This window comes from Drosophila navojoa, chromosome 6, assembly GCF_054131105.1.
Source record: "Drosophila navojoa isolate 15081-1374.11 chromosome 6, UAZ_NAV_1.0, whole genome shotgun sequence".
Classification (NCBI taxonomy): Eukaryota; Metazoa; Arthropoda; class Insecta; order Diptera; family Drosophilidae; genus Drosophila; species Drosophila navojoa.
This window is the reverse complement of record NC_142894.1, coordinates 339,156-359,343: the sequence shown is the minus strand read 5'-3', so window position 1 is coordinate 359,343 and position 20,188 is coordinate 339,156. Positions and strand designations below refer to the sequence as shown.

The 20,188-nt window shown below is 37.1% G+C and overlaps 1 protein-coding gene across 1 annotated transcript in view; it reads left to right on the top strand.

Annotated features, from left to right (window-relative positions):
- The window catches only part of PMCA (plasma membrane calcium-transporting ATPase 3), a 137,009-nt gene extending 127,864 nt beyond the window's left edge, over nucleotides 1-9,145 (top strand). Inside the window, exon 18 of the transcript XR_016197209.1 lies at nucleotides 8,935-9,145. The gene's annotated coding sequence lies outside the window, so the exon portion shown is untranslated. The remainder of the gene's footprint in view (nucleotides 1-8,934) is intronic.
- The last annotated feature ends 11,043 nt before the right edge of the window (nucleotides 9,146-20,188 follow it).

The window sequence follows — 20,188 nt, the reverse complement described above, 5'->3', positions numbered from 1 at the left end:
AAATAGGGTTAATAGGCATTGATAACACGGAAGGAAACATTTTTATAAAATTTAAAAATAAAATTTAAATATTTAAAAAATATAAAAGAAGCTAAACTAACAAAATTTGCAATTTATAAAAGAGTTTTCACCTACTGACAACAATTGTAATTAAAATGAAATCCAAAAATAAGATTCTTGTTATGAGAGTAGCGAATGGTAAATTCAAGAACAAAGCAAAAACAAATCAGTCTCATTTCAACTCTAGAGTATGCATTTATGTGTACATACATACACACATACAAATGAGCGCGTGCATAAGAAAGGCTGGAATGATTGATGCTACATATGCGTGCAGACTTATGTACATACATATACATGCATATATGCGTACATACATATATGTGGGCTATTTAAGAAGAAACAAATTTAAACTTACAAAATTGTTCAATTAGAAAAAAGAATTAAATAAATATCTATTTTATAAAAAACGAAATATGTATGAAAAAAAACACACAACATTGAAAGGGACTTGAACCTCCGCCGCTGTAACAAAACTTGCGACAATCTATTAGCTAAAATACAATAAGCCAATAACAGAGCGTCATTTGACAAAACTACAATAACATCTAGAAAATCCAGAAATCAATCGCAATTCTTAGAAAGCTAAAAAGCGCACTTTTGTAATGTAAGCAAACGCTTAAGAATCTGCAATGGGTGTGACCGAAAGCTATCAACGAAAATTACCATACATTTGTACTCAAAAAGTGCACGATCAATATAATAATTATCGATTACTCGATAAAAATTACCAAAAGCTACAATAAAATCAAAAATCATAATTGTTTTGTACTAAATTTTTTTAAAGCCAAATTCAATTTGAAATAAGAATAAATGCCCCTTTGTAAACATAGCATCATGTATACGGACTGTTAATGAGTATTTCGCAGCGGTAGCGCCCGACTGCAACGTTCTTACTTGTTTTTAATATACATATTTTGGATGCCGGCTCCAAGCTCACCACTTCTTTCCAAATTTGCAAGATGCGTATTTCAAGTACTAGAGACTTGTGCTATGGAAATTTTAATGTTATTAACAATGTCTAAAGTTTTATGAAGATAGTCTAACCACAAAACAAGTAAGAGTGCTCTAGTTGACTAGGGGATACCCTGAGTCCTGCAAGCTGATTACTAATCATTCAATTGCATCGAAACGCATGCAGACACCCACGCTCTGCTAACCGCGCAGTAAATAGCGACTGCGCTTGGGCTGCGCTGCATTGTGAGCAATATTTAATGTTAATAAACCCTGAACCCATTGAAAATGGGAAATCAGGGTATAATGGTTTTCTTGAAATGTATGTAACAGGCAGAAGGAGGCGTGGCAGACCCCACAAAGTATATATATTCTTGATTAGGGTGACGAGCTGAGTCGATTTAGCCCTGTCCGTCTGTCTGTCCGTCCGTCCGTCCTTCCCTCCGTCCGTCCGTCCGTCTGTCAGTATGTTTGAACGCGTCGATTTCAGAAGATATAAGAGCTAGAGACTTGATTTTTTTAAATGACCGTATATTCAGCGCGGATGTCGAGTTTATCTTTAAAAATCGATAACTATTCCCGATATTTTGTTATCGATTAAAAACATTATCAATCAAGGCAGACGCCACTGTAGCTAAGTCTGAATGATTTTTAATTTTTTCAAATTTGTCAATTACTCAATAGAGTAATAGAGTAGTACTCAATTTGGTTTAGTCAATCGACGTTAAAAAATAACAAAATGTTTGGCCAATTAACAAACGCACGTGCTGCATCAACAGCAGTTTTACGTGTGCACACATACATTCAAACATCTAGCACATTCTTAGAATCACATCAGCAGTTAGTTTCGTTTAGTTCTGCTAGATGGCGTTGCATCAGTGAATCTATTTCAGTTTTGACATTGCAAATCCGAGTAGAGGGCTGGCGTCATGGTAGAGGGAGCGGCGCTCGATCGCGAGGTTTAAGCTTCAAACCCAGGGCGTGTTGAAGTTTTCTTTTAATTGGTTCAAAATTTTTATATTTGATTAAATTTCTCTTATATTTTTTCAAAAATTGAAATTTTATCTACTATTTTAACATTTTATCATACTATATGTACATTTTTATTAGTTTGGTTGTTCTTGCACATTCTTAAAGTCACATCAGCAGTAAGTTTGGTTTAGATTTGCTAGATGGCGCTGCAGCAGTGAATCTATTTCAGTTTTGACATTGCAAATTCGAAGAGAGGGGTGGTCTCGGGTTCAAACCCAGAGCGTGTCGTAGTTCCTTTTTTTTAATTATTTAAAAATTTTTATATATTTAATTAAATGAGTTTTCTATTTCATTTATATTTTTAAATACATCGAAATTGAAATTTGAACTATACTTAATGTGCTTTTCTATTAGTTTGGTTCAGGGTAGTATCTAGTCGAGCGCTCTCGACTAGAGTATTCTTACTTGTTTCTATTATAGTATTCATATTCTCGATAAAAAAGAAATCGGATGAGTTATCGAAAAATATGATAAACTCGTACTTCGTATGGTATAAAACGAGAATGCATGCCGAATTTCAAGTTTCTAGCTCTTATATAATCTGCGATCTCGACGCTCATAGGAACGGACGCCAGACGGTCAGGCGCACAAGACTATATCGACTCACACTGATTAGGAATATATGTATATACTTTATGAAGTCTGCGATGCTTCTTTCTGCCAGTTACATACATTTTCACAAAAACCTTGATTTCTCCTTTTTAATGGGTTCAGGGTGTAAAATTCGTAAATGCTGATTTCCCATTCTCAATGGGTTCAGGGTATAATAATAAGCTATAAGGAAAAACACACATTTTTCTCTAAAGACTTAATTTGCATTAGTCCATAAAACAAAAGAATAAATAAATAAATACCATTTAATTAGGGACGTGTGGCTGAAAGAGATAAGTTTAAGGGCGGAAATTTGTGTTCTATTTTGTAGCCGCTCTCCCCTATTCCAACCAAATAATGATTGGCCCTTGTTTAGTATATTGATTATACGCGCAGTGTTTGTCTTAGCAAACGAATCACAAATTACAGAGAGATGAGTTTGATGTGATTTTATTTCGTTTTCATTTTCGTTTTATTTGCTTAACTTGTTAATTTCGGTTATGGTCTCAAAAGCAGCGCCAAAAACAAAAACAACTATGTACGAAAATTACGACGATATGGTTGGGATTGTGTTTTTCGTGTAAGTAGGCTGGGTGGGTGGTAAAAAAGATCAAAGGACAATTTTGTGATTGTTTTATTCCGTTATTTTATTTTGTTAGCTGTTGTTTGTTGTTTGCTCGTATTTGGGTGCGTGTGTAGTCTTTGCTTTGAAATATCTGCCATCACTGTCTCTTTTATAACCAGGACCCGCAGACGAGTATTACGATAAATGTATATATACACAAATACATACATATATACAATATTTGTATATACATATATATATTTACATTTATTTATATATATAAATACATACATATATACAATATTTGTATATATATATATTTATATATTATTTTCGTTTGTTGAGTATTTGTATCCATTAATCGTATACTTTACTTGTATATTCCGCAATTTTGCTCGGGGATCTATGATCCAGATTTCACAATTTCAAAAACATCCAAAATCCTAATTGATTAAGTAACAATGATAACGATCCCATTAGTATTCCCAATACATTTTGTTGTGGCATGGCAGACGCTGTCTTTCCTCTATGGTCCTGGTTAGGCTGGGCGTAGAGCGTCTCCTTATTTCATTATCTTGATACACAATTCAAAAAAAATGAGCAAATTGACTTTTCTTAAGTATTGTATATCCTGTACCCATTTAAAATGATAAATCAAGCTATGACGGAATTCAAAATAAAATGGAATAAGAGTACATCAACTGAGACAAGCAAGACTGCTCGACTAGGGGATACCCTGAACCCTCCAAGCTGATACTCTAATCATTTTGCACTTCTTTTATTCCCACATACAAACACATGTATGGACAATATTATGAGAATTTATTAATTGTATTATTTCTTTTGTAGACGGACTATGGAACTTTTAGAGGCTGATCATATAGTTAAATGTGTGTACATTCCAAAGCAGAAGTCTCTAGTACTTCAAATACGTCTTACAAATTTGGGGCGAATGGGTCGTGGTACCCAAAATCGTTGTATTTATCAAGTGGTATATACACAGTAAATCTGAAGTCAAATGTGAAGTCTGTAACTCTTATAGCTTCGGAGATCTAGGCGTTCATACGGATGGACGGACAGGGCTAATGAAACTTTCAGAACGTAATCATATTGTTTGAATGTGTGTATATTCCGAAGCACAAGTCTCTAGTACTTGAAATACGCCTTTTACAAATATAAGGGTGAGGGGATCAGGGATGGGGGTAAATTTTAACAAAAATCGAAATTGTATAAAATGCATTTTAATATACATTTAAAATTTGAAGACTCTACCTTTTAAGATGTGGGAGATATAAGTTTATACCTGATTTTCGATAAGGGCTATCGATTTTTAGTGATAAACTCGATATGCGCGCTATATATCCGGACATTTAAAAAAAAAATTTAAGTGTCTAGCTCTTAGCTCTAGCTCTAGAATAATTACATATATACTTTGTGGGGTCTGCCACGCCTCCTTCTGCCCATTACATACATTTTCACAAAATCATTATACTGTGATTTCCCATTTTCAATGGGTTCAGGGTATAAAAAAACGATAATTAAAGAAAATGTGAATGAGTGCGTGATAGGCGAAAAACGTCGTGAGTGAGTTTACATTGCAGTGCGCTCATAGCTAACAGCCTTTAATAAAAGGCCAAGGTATAAAGGCGTTGTATTTCTGCATGCATTTTCTACTGCGTATATGATCGGCTTGGAAAAAACAGTGCGATGCGAGCGCTCAGACATACGTACATGATTACATTTTCATGTGCGTTGATATTTTGCTACATGTATAATAATTTTTGTATCTGTGTGTTGTATGCAAACTTAGGTTAATTCGACACACCATACATACATACTAGTACACTCTAGTACATACATATACACATATGTTTTGCCAAAACAAATGACATGACGCGCTTTTACTAGTCGCGATTGGGATTATTATATTTTTTTATACACTAAACCCATTTTTAATAGCAAATCAGAGTATAATGGTTTTATAGAAATGTATTTAACAGGCGGAATGAGATGTTGAAGGCCCCACAAGGTATATATATTCTTGATCAGGGCGACGAGTTGAGTCGATTTTGAACTGTCCGTCCGTTTGTCTTATTTTTTTCGTTAAATCATCCAAGATCTGCTGCCGACGAAATAAACGCTTGCTTCAAAGCATCAAAGCTGTGGCGATATGTAACCAAACTTCAACTGTCTGTAAATATGAGAGTTGCATTGTTGAACGATCTATCTGCTGATGATTTCTCGAAGCAATTGCTGAATATCGGTAATGGCCGTATTCCTGTTGACGAATCGAGTGGCTTGATTTCATTTCCTCAAAATTTTTGCAATTTCGTGTCATTAAAAGATGAGCTTATCAACAAAGTATTTCCACAAAAATACTAAATGGTGAGCGATCATTTTTGGCGGCTAAAAATAAAGATGTGTAAGACCTTAATCTTATAATTCAAAATAAAATCGTTGGTACTCTGTATTCATTTAAATCTATCGACTGTGTAACAAACGAAGAAGAAGCCACTAATTATCCAACTGAATTTTTGAACTTCTTGGATGTGCCTGGCTTACCACCGCACAATTTACATCTGAATGTTGGCTCGGTAGTTATCATGCTTAGAAATTTAAACCAACCAAAACTGTGCAATGGAACGCGTTGGGTGATAAGGAAACTGATGAGCAATGTGATTCACGCGTCCATACTCAAAGGAAAATTTAAAGATGAGGAAGTTCTTTTTCCCAGGATTCCGATGATCCCAACAGATATGCCCTTTGAGTTTAAACGAATTCAATTCCCGATTCGTCTTGCCTTCGCCATGACGATCAACAAATCAGAGGGCCAATCTTTGACTATTTGGGGCCTCAATCTAGAAAATGCGTGTTTTTCTCATGGTCAATTGTACGTGGCATGCTCACGTGTTGTCAAACCATCCGCATTATTTGTTCTTGCACCTGACCAAAAACCAAAGAATGTCGTTTACGACAAGGTGCTTGAATGAAAATCCGATTAATAAATTAATCAGAGTGTATCCTAACCTGAACAACATAGCTTTCAACAATTTTTTACCTAGAAATAATGGATAGGGCAATGCAACGTTTATAACACATACTAACATACACACACACATTGTTTAAGTTACGGATGAAGAAATATCAGGTACGTATGCCGATTTATACAATGAATCTTTAATGCAGGAAACGTTCCTAGCAACCTGGAAACTCCAAAACCAAGGCTGGCTAGACCGATCTGCCTCTTAAGCACCATGGGAGAGCTGTTTGAGAAATTGATTTGCTCGAGACTGCTATTGCTAGCGCCGGAGGCCTGTCACCTAACCAATTTGGTTTCCGGAAGGCCCGGTCAACAACAATACCTTCAACACAGCTAGTTGAGATATGAAACTGAATGGCTGTTACAATATAATACCTTAAATATCCAAAAGAGACTGTAAAGACCTATTTCAGAGGAAGAACACTGGTATACAGCACGAGTGAGGGTCCCCAAACTCGTACAGTGTCAGCTGGAGTCCCTCAAGGTTCAGTTTTGGGGACTCTTTTACTGAATCTTATGTATGATTGGGTTATGGATTGGTGCTGTCGTCTCCATAAACAAGGAGCTTAAAGATACTGAGGATATGTGCAGCGCGAGTGTCAATCGCATACGAAACTGGTTGCAGTCGGAAAAGAGTGGAAACTGACAATATAAAGATCGGCCGCGTCACCATTGCGTCAAAGAGGGCAATAAAATATCTTGGGGTTATGTTAGACACACGATTAAATTGCTTAACACGCGGGGAAGAAAACAGCAAGACTTCTGCAGCGACATTAGAAAATGAGCGTCATTAGGTCCGTCATCCTCTATGCTGCGCCAATGTGGGCCAGAGCGATGGCAACGCCGAGCTATAGCGGGTTCAGGACCGTCTGATGACGCAGCCGTCATGGTGCCTCAGGAGGACTTGGTCGCCGAAGCCGTGGAGTGGAATACACATGAGCCAATACGACGCAAAGCTATCAAGGCGAACAGCATTGATGGCAAGGAAGGTGGAATAGCTCAACTAAAGGGCGGTGGACACACACACACAATTTCTATCTTTCGCAGATTCTTTCGAGACATTTATGCTTTCGGAGCTACGTTGAGCACTGTGGCCACGAGGAAACCAACGATCGCTTTTGTTGCGGACGAGGTCTGGTGGAAGACGAGCTGTCCCAGGCTAAGGTAGTGCAAAGTGCTTGCGAAGCAATGCTTTACGGCCGTCCCGCAAGCATAGTGTGCTACTCTTATACACATATTGTAATATACATATATTTAATCTTGTTAATAAACGTATACAAAACAACTGAGAAAGCTCTAGTCGAGACTGCTCGAGACGATCACCGGGAAACTGATATTTCACAATAATTCTTCGCGTCTTTCTACTTACACAAGAAACATTCTCACAGATGCGCGCACGCAAAAACACGCATGGGCTTACTACGTGATCGCCTTTTACAAATATAGTGGTGAAGGGGTGGATATTGGGGTGGAGGATTAATTATAAAATTTTGCATGCATACTCGATTTACTGTGTATATGCATATGGTAAATACAAAGAACCCATGAAAATGGGAAATCAGGGTATAATGGTTTTGTTAAAAGTATGTGGCAGACCCCACAAAGTATATATATTCATGATCAGGACGACGAGCTGAATCGATATAGCCCTGTCCGTCCGTACGTCGATGTGCCATGTATACCATTCGAGTTTATTATTTCCGATAACTTAAACGATTTCGTTTGTATCGGAAATAATCGATAATTGTTTTGTTTATTTCAAATTTACTGTGTATAAACATTTGATGAATACGAAGATTTTGTAGATTTTGGATACTCTTCGCCATGAATTTGTAAAATGCATGACAAGTAACAAGATTTGTGCTGTAGAATATATCTTTTATAGTTTACCATTATTATCACGTTCTGAAAGTTTCATGAAGATAGATAATTATTTAATTTAAAGAAGTGGAGAATGATTAGAATATTAGCTGACAGGGTATATTTTAATATTCTAGGGTACCCCGTAGGCAAGCGTCACGCCTACAGCGATCTTGCTTGTTTTGTTATCGTTAAATATACATACATTAATTTCAATGATATTATCATAATAAAAAAGATTTTTAAAGATAGTGCGTCCACAAAAAAAATTAGTAAACAATTATGTTGCCATAGTACGCCTACACTGTATTGGATTTTATACGTGCGTAGCCATGTGCATTTCCATTTGATATGGATTTATATAATTAATATTTATATAATATTGAGTTCATTCAGCTTATATTATTATTACAATCCATATCAACTTTGTATACCATACAATGAGGTACAGGCTGTGTAAAACATCTAACGAGCTCATAGTACTAGGGTATATAACATTACCACAGAGCAAGCACCTCATTAACAGGAAGAAATGCAACACAATAACAAGATTTGAAGTGGACATTCAGACATTCAGGGAGAGGTGTCGTCCTCTGCTAGGGATGTGCTTTAACAAGGAAGAAGAAGCATCCTTTGAAGAGAGAAACAGCGTCTGGCTTTGTTGGGGCGCGGCTTTGTCTGTTGAAATCGGGGAAATTGATAAAGAATGGTAGTAAATCCGTATGCGGATGTTCATGCGAATGCGAATCTGTTACTGTTGAAGCTGAAGGCACTGGAGTATATCATTTCATATTCATTGACGACGACCGCCACCAAGCCCGCGGAGATGGAGGTAGCACTCCACATCGGTGGCTTTTTTATTCCGGTAGTCCATTTGCACAATAGATGAAGATAAACCTTGCGAACACATTCCCAAAGTACATGCAAGTGAAATTGCTTCTACGAATAAACAAGCAGATGTACTTTTTTGTAGGGAATGTTAGACTAGTTGAATACTCATTACGATTGCCTCTCAATACAGCTAAAGACAGTTCTTCAGAAAATGAACTAACAGTCTAAAAGTCTGCCCCTTTGATTTCAATTTTCCAATTTGAATATTGCAGAGTATTACTAAGTAAATTTGTTGCTTAATTTGTTTGGGAAGAAGCGAGACCTTTATTGTATGAGCATTTAAATATACTATTCAATGGAAGAATTTTTTAACCGAAAGTCGTCATAGTAACATGAAAGTTCCCATTCCAAAAACCGACACACACATATCTTGGTTGGAAATCGTCGAGCAGTGAATCATGCGAGGCGAGGGTTGCAAAAATTGCAAAGCGATGAAGGAGTTGTGTATGTCTTTTTTTTAGGACCTAAGTGTCGAGCTATACTCGCTGCAATTTACATTTTTATTGTTGCTATCCTCGATATTATTAAGCAAGCAAGAGTGGCTGGACCGGCAGTGAGAAGTATGCCTGACTTTATTATATGTCTGTAATAATCATAATAATCAAGTCCTATCAGTCAATTATAACGTAGCAAAAAATGTATATGCTTAAATTCTAACTCAAAATTGGAAATGAAAACCTTCAAACGCTTCACTTATGGATTTAAGATTAAGAAGTAGCAAACCTTTAACGTTTGCCATAAAATCTTAAGATATTTAGTAGTAGGTAAACAGAAATATACCAATCAGGCAAATTCTTTATGGTAAATTTTTTGTCAGTGGCATATATATTTTTTAATTTATGGCGGTATTGCTTATAATTGATTTTTTAATAATAAAAAACATAAAAAGGCGAAGCTCAAGGTAAAGGCAAGATCGAAATCCACAGGGTACAGTTACGAGGTAAGGCGATGGAAAAGTTACAAAGTAACAATGGAATATTGTTCCAGAAAATTGATGAAATTTTTTTTTGAGAAGGAAAAAGTTTTTGACACCAAGTGTGCCGGGGCGACCCTCCCTTCAACATTCCGAACCAGCCAAGCACAGCCCTGTCGAATATCCAGCGACATTTCGCCACAGTGATGTTTGAAAATCGCCAAAAAGCTAGACTAGGATTAAGATTTGTTATTATTATTTTCTGAGCCCATTGACAACGGGAAATGAGGGAATGTTGCTTTCGTTATAATTTATCAAACAGGCAGATGGAGGCGTGGAATATATATATGTATATATCGGTCAAAAGACCTACGAAACTCAATTTTGAAATATTGTCTCCCATTTGAGTTCGAAAGATTCATATTTACTAGTCATTTTCTTGTAACTCGATTGTTATTAAAATATTTTGGATATTGCTCATAGGATTAGATCTTGTATAGGAAATGGATTTAATGCTATTTTCTTCAAAGTTTAGAAAAGCAACGCATTGGTACATTTGCAAATTTCAATATAATAAAGAAAGTGCCGACAAAGTTGGAATTCATACGGACAGACAGGAAGATGGACATGTAGAAAACAATTATACTCATTTCACTTTTGTATATGGGTATAATAAATATGTTAAGAATGCTGCTCGACTAGGATAAATAATAATTCGCACACACACACACGCGCACATATACAGGAAACTGCGATTTTGAGAATTTGTTTGTTGAATGATTTAATTTTTAGTTATCATAATGTTCAAATGTATGTATATTCCGAAGCACAAGTCTCTAGTATTTGAAATACGCCTTTTACAAAGGCTAGAGTGAAGGGGTGGATATAATGGTGGGGGTAAAAATGAACAAAAATAGATATTCTATAAAATACGTCTTAATAAATATTTAAAAATTGGAGACTTTAGCTTTAAAGATGTAGTAGATAAAATTTTATAACTGATTTTCGATAAGATTTTTATCGATAACAAAATAATGGGATGAGTTATCGATTTTTAGTGATAAATTCGATATTCGCGCGCTATATACGGTCATTTAAAAAAAGATTTTAAGTCTCTAGCTCTTATATCTTCTGAAATCGACGCATTCAAACTTACAGACAGACGGACGGACGGACGGACATATGGACAGACAGACAGACTATATCGACTCAGCTCGTCATGCTGATCAAGAAGATATATACCTTGTGGAGTCTGCTACGCCTCCCTGTGCCTGTTACATATATTTTAACAAAACCATTATACACGGATTTCCCATTTTTAATGGGTTCAGGGTATAAAAAAAGGACCGCTATATTGTCATGAAACTAAACACATTGGGTCGATGCATAAAAAAATGTGCTTGTTAAAAAAGCAAAGATTTTTGTTTTTAACAAAAATATAGACAAAGTATGTAAATTAATGGCCGGCTAGATCTAACCGCAAAAAGGCAAGATTGGCAGCACTACTAGGGCATCACTGATAAGGCAGCACCACCCGTAGTGACCCATTAGACGAGTAAGTCAATGAAGCGATGACACAGCGTGTCATCGATGTAATTTGCAGCCGCAGTCAAAGCCACAGGCAGAGCCGCAGCCTCAACAACCTTTCAACGGATTTGCTGTCCTCCTCGGGGATTATATATGTACATATATATATATATATATATATATCTACTTGGCGCTTTAGGCGACAGCGACATGCGATGACAGCGACAGACATTAGATGTGGCATTAGAAGCGGCCAATTGGGAATCGTCAAACAAAACTAAAGTCGCTGCTGCTTAAGCCATGAGCGAAGATGTGGATATGAAATGGTTTGTTAGGGCGTTAAGCATTGGGTACTCATTTGCTGCTGTTGTCCTGATATCACCTTTCGCTGGCTTGTGGATATACTCATCGAATTTCGCTTAGGTAGCTCCCTGGCGCAACTTGCGGGGCGTGCCAATGAATTTTAATAGCAGTCACAGTCAAAGTCGCGGCGGTGGCGAACAGTCGCATTTCAGACTTCGCGATGCCAACAATTGATAAGAAACCGCCCTAGCCTCACATTTTAAGACGTCTTCGAACCAGCACCTCTTATCAAAAACCAAATAGCAAAATTTTAACAAAGTCAGCATGGCAAAATGCTGGTACTTGTAACTTAACTCGAAAAATTAAATAAATTAAATTGTAACTACATACATACATACATACATGATATATTCAGAAATTTCAGTGGTATGAAATTCAAATGAGTTGAGCTCAATTATAATAGAAAGTTCTCGTTGTTTGATGCTCTTGCTGCTGCTATACTTGTTTTTTATACCCTGAACCCATTGACAATGGGAAATCAGGGTATAATGGTTTTGTTGAAATGTATGTAACAGGCAGAAGGAGGCGTGGCAGACCCCAAGTATATATATTCTTGATCAGGGCGACGAGCTGAGTCGATTTAGCCATGTCCGTCTGTCTGTCCGTCCGTCCGTCCGTCTGTCGGTATGTAGTTGGCGTATAATACCGCCCATGTGCTACCACACCCACCACAGTCCCCAGATCTAAATCCAATTGAACACTTGTGGGAAGAATTGGAGAGGCGTATCTCAAAAGAGGGCAATACCAAACCAAGTTGACTTAAAACTAGCTCTCATTGATGAATGGCATAAAATTAGTGAAGATGTCACTACAAAATTAATTAATTCAATGCCAAACCGCTTATCAGCGGTTATTAAAGCTAAAGGGTTACATACCAAGTATTAATTTTTGTTGTAGACTATTTTTTCCATAAAATTTCTATGTTTCTTAAGTTTTTTTTTAGGTGTGCCAATAATTTTGTTCAGCAAAATTTAGGTTTTTTTTTTTTTAAATTTACGATGAAGTTTTTTGAAATATTTTTTTTGTATAATTTAATAAATACTTTATTCTACTTAGTTAATTTTTTGTTTCATTAAAAAAACGTTTCAAAATAATTAAAAAATTGCTATAAGGTTTAAAAACCTTGCTGTGCCAATAATTTAGTTTGTCACTGTATTCTGAGACGATTTGGCCCTGTTCGTCGGTCTATTTGTATGTATGTATATATATATAGATATATAAAATATATGTATAAAACTAGACAAATATGAAAATTGTAAATGTATTATTAATTCATACCCTGTCTGGCGTGGCATCTCGTGATATCAATAGACAAAATCTCTTGTATTGCATTTTCCACTGGTCTTAAGCAAATTTGAGGCGTAAATCCAAGTCTAATTGTGGTCCAAAAACACCGGCACTTATTTAAGCCACACTGCACGTGTCTGCCAAGGGAGTTACACTTAGGACGGCAACGTAAAGGAAACGTTGAGAGGTAACACATAAAGGAGAGACAGGGAGGCGTGAGAGAGAGACGGAAGGAGAGAGTTCTTACGATGGGGTGGATACCAAGAGTATGGTCGACATGAACACTGATCCACTCGACAATTTGCTTTATTCTAATTATACAATTCCCATTCCGTAAGTCAAATCGCAGCCCGCCCGCAGTGCAAAAAATGCCAAGTGCAAATATGACGCGCAAAAGTCTTGATGTACATATTGTGCATCATAGTATGTACGTATTTATGTAAGTTGCCACGGAGTAGGCCGGACCACCCAGAGAGCTACGTGTAATTGTTTTTCTTTCCTTGTTATATATAAATGCCTTTTCTTTAACAGGACCTGCTGCATTTTGCATCCTGCGTCCGTGTCAATTCAATTACAAGCTATTTTACGTTCGCACTGATACTGAATCTGACGTTGACGAAACACGCATGTCGATCATGTAGACCTAGGCTGAAGCCGGCAGCCCTCCTCTTCGCGGCCAGGAAATTTGAGCACAAATTGGGGAAATTAAAATTTAAATTGAAAATATGATTTGTGCAAATTATGTTGGGGCACATGGACATATAGGCACACACACACACACACACACACACACACACACACACACACACACACACACACACACACGCACACACACACACACACACACACACACACACACGCACGCACACACATACACACGCACACACACACACACACACACACACACACACACACACACACACACACACACACACACACACACACAGACAAACACGTATTAATCATTGGCGGATAACAAAATTTGTCCACCCTAAAAATGGGAAAGTAGTCCTCGTTGAAGAACTTGAACTTCCTATTCATATAAAGGAAAACAATGGTGACTCTAATGATGAGAAACGAGCGCAGCCCAATGCTCCAGTACAAGTCCAGTGTGCAAGAGGAGATGATTAAATCTACGATAACAAAGAATAAAATAGCATTCAAATTAGAAGCTCATTGTCGTGCGTTTTTGTTGCCAAAGTAGCGTGCAATGCCAAGCAGCAGCAGCTTTGTTCCGTCAAACAATGGGGACCCAAATGATGACAGCAACAGCTTCTACGATACATATATTGTTGTTGTTGTAGTGCTAGTCCAACTGGCACATGGATCTGCAAATCCACCCAGGCAACTTCTCTTTATTGATGTTTTGAACAACCCACGGAAATGTTACTTTAAACCCATGTGGCAAAGTGTGTAACTTTTTGAACGATGATACGGTAATAACGATCATCAATAGAAATCATCATCAATCTTCATCCATTACGAGTAAACAATAAATACCCAATATTTTTTTGTGCATCGGACGGTGTAAGGGACGTAATCATTCCCAGTAGCATTTGCAAGCAAATCGAAAAGATTGTTTTGCCCCAGTTCAATTCGAGAACCCTTGAGGGGAAAACAGACTAGAAACAAGCTGATTCCCAAACAGGTGTTTTTTTCCCAAGGTCGACGATGAGCTCGTTGTCAAAATTTATTGCCTGGGATTGTTTTTGCTTTCGCTTAACTAAGTCACAATACCCCAATATAATCTAAGAATTAAAAAAAAAAATATGTAAATAAAATTAGGCGGGAAAAGTGTGACAGCCACATTTCTGTATGTTCTGTTTCTATTATTCTTTTTTTTATTATTTTCTGTGTCGATTACGAATTTTTGATTTCCATGCGCGTAAGGCTGTCAGAATAATGTCACCATAAATAATGCTCATGTCTAAATATAGTATTTATGATTGGCCCCAAAATAAATAATTTATAAGAGATCACAAATTTTTGACAGTGTACCCAAAAGTTCTAGAAATAACTCAGCCCTATCCCCTCAAAATCAGCCAAATAGACTATTTGACTCTCTGTCTTTCTCGCTCTTTCTTTCTTTTCTTTTTATGCACTGGACCAATTTTCAACGGAAAATCAGGGTATGAGGGATTTGTTAAAATGAATTAAACAGACAGAAGGAGACGTGTCAGACTCCTCAATGTATATACATTCTTGATCAGGGCGACGAGCTGCGTTGACTTTGCCCTATCCGTCTGTCCATATGCTTGAACGCGTCGATCTCAGAAGATATAAGGGCTAGAGAAATTTGTTTTAAAATGTCCGTATATACATACAGCGCGGATATCAAGCTTATGTAAAAAATCGATTAGTAATAAATACATTTATACACTAATCAAAGAACAACTCTTTGTATAGATTAGTATAAGCCGAGTCTCTATAATTAAAAACTTCACTACTGATATCGATGTAATAAATTTTTCCCATTGATGTTGGAAAATTTCATTTGAAGAAAATCATCTGCTATTTGCTCACTTTTATTTTAGCTAAATGTAATTTTGTAAAATGGCCAGATTTGTAGCTGTTTTAAAATTGTTGTACCTATCGGCCCTAAAAGGTAGCCAGATATATATCAATCCACTTCACCCAGATGTACATATGTATGTATATTATTATACACATTTTCAGCCGAAAAAAAATGATCGTGATATACTAATAATTTCATTAAATGCTTTGCAGTGTATAAAATTTCAAGTGAACATGAAATACACATGTTGTGCTCTACTCAAGCTGTACTCCTTGTTGCCAAAATTACTGATGTAAGTCATAAAATGCATGTGCTCACTTCACGATGTCACCCAACGGTAGATTTTTGGCTTTACTTTTTGCTCAGGCGGCAAGAGTTACGCACACAGGAAGACAAATGTTCATACATGTTTCCACAGACTGCAAGTGTGTGTGTCTGCATGCCCGTCGCGAAATCATATTCCATGTATGCCTAGTTTTTTATATGGTTATTTATTTCTACTACATCTTAGAAGCTAGAGTCACCAAATTTGAAATGTAGATTCATGTGTATATATTATAAAATTTAGGATTGTGTTGTAATTGCGCAAATGTGCGCATGTTAATGTTATAATCACGCTCTAAAAATTTCATGAACAGTGTTCATCCAAAAGAAAAGTTATTAAACAATTAAGTTGCCAAAGTAAGCACAGATTTAACTTCGTCCATGCGTGATTATGCGTGTGTTTTTTGTGAGCAGAAAGACGCGAAGATTTATTGAAATATTAATTCTTCGTTCAGAGTTCAGAGGCTTTCGTAGTCGAGTAGTCTCGACTAGAGCTTTGTTACTTGTTTTATCATATATTTATGGGATCCTGCATAGATGTCAGTTGTGTTACCTATAAAATTATAACTAAAACTGATGGTATATTGTATAAAATAAGCCTGAATTTTAAATTTAATTGCTCAAATAGAGCCGACATTGTTTGCGTTCATGGTGACGGAGAGCAAGGAATACATTGACATTCGATTCCGTTATATATATAGCCAGTTGTAATTAAGAGCCCACGTGTGAAGCATATACATATGTACATACATATACATATGTATATGCAGACTGCATATATATTGAACAGCAACTACAGGGGCGATATCGTCGCTTGACTTGTTCTGGATAACAAGTGGAATAATCGAATGAGAAATATTTATCAATATGGTTAGAAGAATTTCTGTGCGACACGAATGCGGTTGCTGAGGAGTTTACGGCTTAGTCTCGGTACGACAGCATTGTGGTTTGCTTGATAACGTACATGCCATTCGCCACCGATTTATTTGCCATTTTAGGTGTCATTAACTACGCAATGAACATCGCCACCAAAGGCCCAAGCGCTGTGACCGCATCGACACCCTTTGACAGCTCCTCAAAATTACAGGCAATTAAAGCGTTGCCTGTGGGCAGACTACTCAGGAAGTGGCTTTGGGTGGATAGACTGGAATGGAATGAACTGTAGTTTGGGGAGTGACGTCGATTGCTAATTAACCGGCTATTGCCGTTAACACTGCCCACTTGCCTCGACAGACGTACGTCCTAATCCTTGCGACATCCAAGTCATTAAAACTTTGTCTCGGCGAAGCTATTATTATCCTGCTATATGCACACATACATGTTCATAAAGCATGTATATCATCATGTATGGCAATCGTGTTATTATCCAAGACTCTAAAAGCCATTCGTTCATAATTGCAATCTGGTTGGTGGGGGACGGATGCACGGTTGGGAACGTGTTGCTACTCCAGTTGTCCCATCCCATCCAAATTCATCAGAGAGCTGGCACGCTTTCATTATACTCATTCACGAAAGTGAAATGAGTATATTGGTGTTGTGCAATGTCCGTCTTGCTGTTCGTCCGTCTTGCTGTCCGTCCGTCTGTCCGTATGAGCGCAGTTTATTTCGGCGCTATTGAAGCTAGAGAAATTTGGAACATATATATCTCCAATTTATAAATTGTTAAAATTTTCGCGATCCGCCAACTAGGGAAAGTTAAATAAGCTACAATTTTAAAATTTTGCGCATGAGCTAATGATATGATTCTATAAAGAGTGATGAAAAACTTAAATGTCTACGCCTTTTGGAGCGTGGCAAATCGGACCTGAAGATATAGTGATTTTTCAAATTCTGCTATATTTTGGACACTGTTTATGCCAGACACCCCAAATTTGGTATACACACTCGGGTTGACCGCCCAAGTCCAAAAATGCTTTGGTGTATATATGTTCGCCCACAGGGGGCGTGACAAACCGCAAAAGTTTATATCTCCTAAGGTATAATTTGGATAGATAAGTTACTAGTAATTTCCTCTATCGATTCCCCAAATAATATTGTTACGGCTCTTTAGGGACGTGGCATATATTGTTCATTTTTGGAGGGTAAGCATCCAAATTTTGCAGCTAGGTTACGATTAGCTTGTTCCATGGGTATTCCGCAGTCGGTTACACCCGACTGCAAAGTTCTTATTTGTTGTAAATATGCGCATTGTAACAGTTAAGGCTTCAGTTCAGACTTTGACTTTCCACTTACCAGTGCTCACGCGTTCTATCAGCCCAACGGCCTAGAAGTCAAGGCTTATTATGTGCTGTCGACATATATCTACTAGCTGGCCCGGCAAACGTTGCATTGCCCTATCCATTATTTCTAGATAAAAAATTGTTGAAAGCGATGTTCAGGTTTGGATACACTCTGATTAATTTATTAATCAGATTTTCATTCAAGTACCTTGTGGTAAACGACATTCTTTGTTTTTTTGGTCAGGTGCAAGAACAAATAATGCGAATGGTTTGCCAACACGTGAGCATGCCATGTACCATTAACCATGAGAAAAACACGCATTCCCTTGATTGAGGCCACAAATAGTCAAAGATTAGCCCTGTGATTTGTTGATCGTCATGGCGAAGGCAAGACGAATCGGGAATTGAATTCGTTTAAACTCAAAGGGCATATCTGTTGGGATCATCGGAATCCTAGGAATAAGAACTTCATCTTTAAATTTTCCTTTGAGTGTCGACGCGTGAATCACATTGCTCATTAGTTTTCTTATCACCAAACGCGTTCAATTGCACAGATTTGGTTGGTTTAAATTTCTAAGCATGATAACTACCGAGCCAACCTCCAGTTGTAAATTGTGCGGTGGTAAACCAGGCACATCCAAGGAGTTCAAAAATTCAGTTGGATAATTAGTGGCTTCTTCGATTGTTACACAGTCGATAGATTTGAATGAATACAGAGTACCAACGATTTTATTTTGAATTATAAAATAAGGGTCATCCACATCTTTATTTTTAGCCGCCAAAATCGCTCGGTGACTTATCCATTTAGTATTTTTGTGGAAAGCAATGATATTCGGAAATACTTTTTTGATAAGCTCATCTTTTAATGAGAAGCACGAATTAAGGCCCTTCTTTGCTGGGTACTAACGCGGGGAGATTTCTCGTTCTTCGTCAGACAATTGACTTGCGATATTCCGTTGCCTAATTGAATCATGGGTCCGCCGGGAAAGATTAGATCTTCTAGGACGCGCCATTTTTATACCCTGAACCCATTGAAAATGGGAAATCAGGGTATAATGGTTTTCTTGAAATGTATGTAACAGGCAGAAGGAGGCGTGGCAGACCCCACAAAGTATATATATTCTTGATCAGGGCGACGAGCTGAGTCGATTTAGCCCTGTCCGTCTGTCTGTCCGTCCGTCCGTCCGTATGTTTGAACGCGTCGATTTCAGAAGATATAAGAGCTAGAGACTTCAACTTTTTATTAAAATGTCAGTATATATCACGCGCATATCGAGTTTATCACTAAAAAACAATAACTCATTCCGATACTTTTTTATCGATAAAAAACCTTATCGAAGATCACTTTAATAATTTTATCTCCTACATCTTTCAAGCTAGAGTCCAAATTTAAAATGTATATAAAGATGTATTTTATACAATTTCGGTTTTTGTTAAAATCCACCCCCTCACCATCATCTTTGTAATATCGTATATCAAATACTAGAGACTTGTGCTTCGGTATACACATACATTTAAACATTATGATTACATTCTGGAATTTTCATTACGATCGTACGTCTAGAAATTAAATTATTCAACAAATAAGTTCTCATAATATTGCCACCACTGCAGCGCAACCAAAGCGCAAACGCCTGTATAAGCGTGTGTGTGTGGGTGTGCGTGTGTTTATTTGTATGTGTATGTGTGTGCGTGTATTTGTGTGTGTGTGTTGTGTGTGTGTGTGTGTGATTGTGCTAACTATTATTGAAATATCAGTTGCTTGTAGGGTTCAGGGGATCTCGTAGTCGAGCAGTCTCGACTAGAGCTTTCTTACTTGTTATTAATAGTAATACTGAATATGCCCTCGCACAAAACCACATAAAACTATCGAGAAATATAAATATAAATAATTTACACAAATTTATGTTTGAGACAAACAAATAACTGAACTTTCGAGATATTTAGCTTCTGTATGCACGCGTATTATTTTTATCAACTGTGTTCTTTTTTTTTTTTATAAATAGTCAGGTTCGCCCGAGGCTGTGCCGTGGACTGACTGACTACA